The sequence below is a fragment of the Lactuca virosa genome, chromosome 4, assembly GCF_052849685.1.
Source record: "Lactuca virosa cultivar CGN04683 chromosome 4, Lactuca_virosa_CGN04683_v6, whole genome shotgun sequence".
NCBI lineage: Eukaryota > Viridiplantae > Streptophyta > Magnoliopsida > Asterales > Asteraceae > Lactuca > Lactuca virosa.
The window spans coordinates 105,207,426-105,212,668 of NC_136429.1; positions in this window are offsets into that span (position 1 = coordinate 105,207,426).

Genomic DNA, 5,243 nt, shown 5'->3' on the forward strand with positions numbered 1-5,243 from the left:
GACAGGGTATAGTGACGCCAGCTTTCAGACCGACATAAATAATTTCCGCTCTCAGTCAGGCCGGGTAGTTACCCTGAATGGAGGAGCAATAACTTGGAAAAGTTCCAAACAGGACATTATAGCTGATTCAATGTGTGAATCAGAGTACATAGCAGCAAGCGAAGCGTGGAAGGAGGAAATATGGCTGAAGAGCTTCATCGGAGACCTTGGAGTTGTACCAGCTGTAAAGGAGCCTATGGAGATTTTCTGTGATAGCGAGAGTGCGGTCGCCTTAACCAAGGAACCAAGGGATCATGGCAGATCCAGGCACATCGACAGAAAATATCACTTCATAAGACATAGTATAGAAGAAGAACTCCTCGTAGTAAAGATGGTATTGTTAGAGGAGAACCCAATAGATCCCCTTACGAAGGGACTGAATAGGGTTAAGCAGTTGCAACATGCAAGGAGCATTGGGCTGAAGGACGATATTAGTTTTAATGATTAGATAGCTGTTTAGAAACTTGTAATAGATAAAATGTATTTGAAATTTGATGATTAAATAAAAGGAGTTTTGTTTATGAGTAAAGTAACTATCTTGTGTCAATTGATTACTATTGTTTCATTTTGCATGTTTTGACTTCCAGAATAATAAGATTATTCAAACTATCCACAATCGATCATACTTTGGAAGTAGGTATTGAGGCAAGACTGTCATGAATTTGGCTTGTAGAGTGTCAAAAGTGTTTAGACATAGCAAACGTTTGCTACAACATTCATGAGTGCTCTTGAAATAAGATTTGAGTATTGGATTAAACCCATTCTCACATGAATCACTTCATGGAATTTATCACGAGTGATTTTGAGACGATAATATCATATAGTCTTCAAACCAAGATGTATGAGTTGTTGACTATGAGTTGATTGTACATTGATAGTGCGAAAACGCATCAGTAACTTGATGTTATAAAACGTGCTATTGTGTATGATTTAACGAGTAGTTAGTACAAGCATATAAGTCGAAGTTTATATGTTATTTTTATCCTTGGAGGAATAAAAGCGATATCTTGGGCCCCTCGATTATTTTGTTTTGACTTATGTGTCGGGCCCGGCCAGGACTCAATTGATGTGTTCAATTAAGTTCTATGTCAAACAAATCGGAAATCAGGAAACAAACTGCTGGACAATAAGTATGACTATGTTCCATGTATTTGTCCGCATGATATCTTGAAGAACAGAGGATTATATGATCCCTTATCTAAATGGCGTGTCAGAGATCGACAACGGCTTTTAAGAGCTATGATTGCTAGTCGGTTTTAAGTCATACTTGCAGTATAATTATTAGACTTATCCAAGTGGGAGACTGTTGGATTATGTGTCTAAGCCCATAACTATAATTGGTATGTACTTGACCTGAGAGTAGCATGGTCCATTTGGGTTGCATTCACCAGAACAATCTGATAGGATGGATATTTGAGAAATAGGTTATTTATGATTTACTAATGTATTATAAGTATAATATATTAATTGAGAAATCATATTATTTGATTAATATTGATCAAGAATTAATTTGGAATTAATTTAGTGATCAAAAGAGACTAATTAAATTAACGGGGACTGATTATGTAAATTAGTGATACATATGGTTTGGGCTATTTATCCATGATGGGCTAAGTTTATGTGAGAGTCCGTGAAGAGTTAGTCCATATGAGTTATGGATCATAAGCTTAAGTGTAAGAATTAGGGTTACATATGACTCTTGGAATTCTAACACTATATATGTAACCCCTTAGACCCAAATTCGGATACACAAGTGATATAGTAAGAGTATAGCCGATTTTAGGGTGTTCCTAACCTCTCTCTCAAGTTCTCCAATTGTTGGTGGTGTTTTGTGAAGCATTCTAGGCATCATACTTGAGGTGCTAAGTTCTTAAAGGCAAAGTAATACAAGCTACATAAAAAGGTAATCATCTAACTAGTTTTCATGATTCATATATCAAGTTGTATGCTAGATAGGCTTCATGCTTTGGATAAATGAAATTTGCATGTATAACTAGAGAAAACTTAGATCCAAAGCATTAGGGTTGTATATGCATCATAGGGATGTTATAGTGCTCAAAACCCATCAGAAATTGAGTCCCCGATACATTGAGCCATTCAGGATCACTGCCAGGGTTGGCAAGGTAGCGTATAGACTAGATCTCCCAGAAGAGCTCAGGCAGATTCACAACACTTTTCATGTTTCACAATTGCAAAAGTGTTTACCGGATGAGGAGGCGGTAGTGTCGTTAGATGATATTCAGGTTGATGAGCGCCTGAATTATGTAGAGAGGCCGGTGGCCATTCTTGAGAGGAAGGTAAAGGTTCTACGGAATAAGGAAGTACCACTGGTAAAGGTATAGTGGGAGCACAGGAGGGGATCTAAGTGGACGTGGGAGCCGGAGGCAGAGATGCGGGAATACTATCTGGAATTGTTCGCCGCAGCAAACTTCGAGGACGAAGTCTAGTTCAAGTGGGGGAGAATTGTAACACCCCGACTCCCATGTATATTTTTTTAAAAGCTTTTTATTCATTTTATTGAAGGAACTCGACGAGTTGGAGGCCCTAACTCGTCGTGTAGAACCTAGTCATCCCGCGTGGGTTTTGACTCCTACTCGACGAGTCAAAGGACCCCGACTCGACGAGTAGGGGCTGCACATGGAAACCCTCATTTTTAGGGTTTGCCCCTATTTAAAGAACCTTAACTCCCCTCCCCAGCCTCCGTTACCAGCCTATTGTCCAGAAACGAACCCTAGCAAACTAACTCTTCATTCTTTGAGTGTGTGAGGCTAATAGAGTGTGTTTTGGTGCATTTCTTGAAGAGATTTGAAGACTTAGAAGCTTGGAACGAGAAAGAGCCGGTGGATCCAACATCCACTTCATTTTGGCATTCATTTGAAGGTAAAAAGTCTTTACCTTGGCTTTCCATTTCTTGGATCTTCTCTTATGCATGAATATGGTCATTTTTGGGGAAAAATGGGGTCAATCTCGAATTTGAACTTGTCCAGAAGATATGGTCTTAGATCTGGACTCCTCTAGGTCCCAAATTCAGAAAGTTATTAGCTTTATCTAGTACTCCCTCCGTCCCAAAATTATAGTTCATCTTTCCTTTTTGGTTTGTCCCAAAATAATAGTCCACTTCTAAAAATAAGTCACATTTTTACCAAAATACCCCCTCATTATTACTTAACCAACTAAGCATTTATTGGAACATTAAATGCAAAGTAAGGACAAAACTGTCATTTTATTAAATAAAGTTAGTGGTAATTAATGCTTTTCTTAATATGTGTGTTTTTTGTCTGTGGACAATAATATTGGGACGGAGGGAGTATTAACCCTTCACCATGCCATAAACTCCATTCTAGACTTGGTCTTGGTGTTCTAAGCCTTTAGGACCTTGCATGCACGTAAAGTTTGAAACTTTACGTGGAATCTGTGCCTTAGGAAGCTAGATCTACAAGTTGGAGCTTTGGAGTAGCTTAAAAATGTCTGGATAGGAAATGGACTGCATGAACTCAACGAGTCGCATAACCGACTCGGCGAGTCGGATGTAGGTTGCTCGTATTTGATTATGCATGAACTCGGCGAGTCAGTAAGAGGACTCGACGAGTCAGTTAGGGTTTTCCCTGACATCTGGACACGCATGGACTCGACGATTTGGTTGGAAACTCGGCGAGTCGGATAGGGTTTTATGATTTCTAAGTTCTTAAGGAACTCGACGAGTCGGGTCAACATGGACTGTTGACTGCGACCATTGACTTTGACTTTGACTAAGGGTTGACTAGTTGGACTTTTGAGGGTATTTTGGTAATTGAGATTCTGATGGACTTGGTCCTATGGTGAACATAGGTGGTGGAGTTCGTAGCTGCGATTTGGGAGTTTGACATTATCACTACAGTTCAACATCTGTGAGGTGAGTTTCCTCACTATGCTCAAGGGTCTAAGGCACCAAGTGCAGACCTTTTGGATTATTATCCTGATATGTTATGCTAGTATGATCTGTTAGATCAGTATCCTGGTAGATAGGATGGTATTATGTTGCTATGATATGTTAGATCAGTATCCTGGTAGATAGGATGATGTTATGCTAGTATGATATGTTAGATCGGTATCCTTGTAGATAGGATGTTATTATGCTGTTATGATCTGTCAGGTCGGTTTGTCTATCTATAGACTGTTATGCGATTATCCTATATATGTGCACATGTTTGATTGGTGGTTGAGGCTTATCTGCTTTGTACGAGAGCCAACAGACCTGGGCATTCCAACCCGATGGTTGTGGGCCGTGAGTATTCCATCCCGAGGATGATTGGACTCGTAGTATGAGGGAATTCCAACCCGATGGTTGTGGGCCTGGTGTATTCCATCCCGAGGATGACTGGACCCATAGTATATTGGCATTCCAACATGATGGTTGAGGGCCTGGGGTATTGCAACCCGATGGTTGACTGGACCCATAGTATGTTGTTTGTGTTTATGTATATGTTGATGTGTGTAAGGGTATATTGGGGGAACTTACTAAGCTTCAGGCTTACAGTTGTTGATTATGTTTTAGGTACTTCTGATGATCGTGGGAAGGCGAAGGCGTGATTGTACAGCTCCTCATGATTTATGATTTTGATTTGTGGGATACTCTGACATGATACTATTTTGGAAACAAATTTTGTAATAATCATTGGTTGAAATGTTTTGAAAAAGTTTTAATTTGGCATGATTTTTATGGATGTTACAACAATCCTATCTAATTACTTTTGAATTAAAACATACCAAACTAAAATCCTTATTTCATGAAAGAAATCTGAAACATCACTTTTCCCATTATACCCTTTGACTCCAAAACACAAGCCGAGGGATTGGATCTCATAACCAATATTATCAACATATAATAGCGTCTAAAACCTATTACCTTGAAGACTAAGGCCTTTACTTGATCCATTTATTGTTCAAAATCCCTAAATAAGAGACTTCTCGAAACAGGATGTTATAACTCTCCCTCACTTAAATTGGAGTTCGTCCTTAAAATCCGTCTTGGTTAGGATCTATGAAAAAACGCCAACATAATCCATAATCTCCCTCTAACCATTTCGAAATCAAAACATCTTATAAAGAAAACTTGAGCGACCACTCGAAAACTCACAACTACCAACAAACAACCTAATAACTTGAAAATACTCAACCGCAATAACTATCCTTCTCTACCTAACTGTATGACCCATATTCCAGAG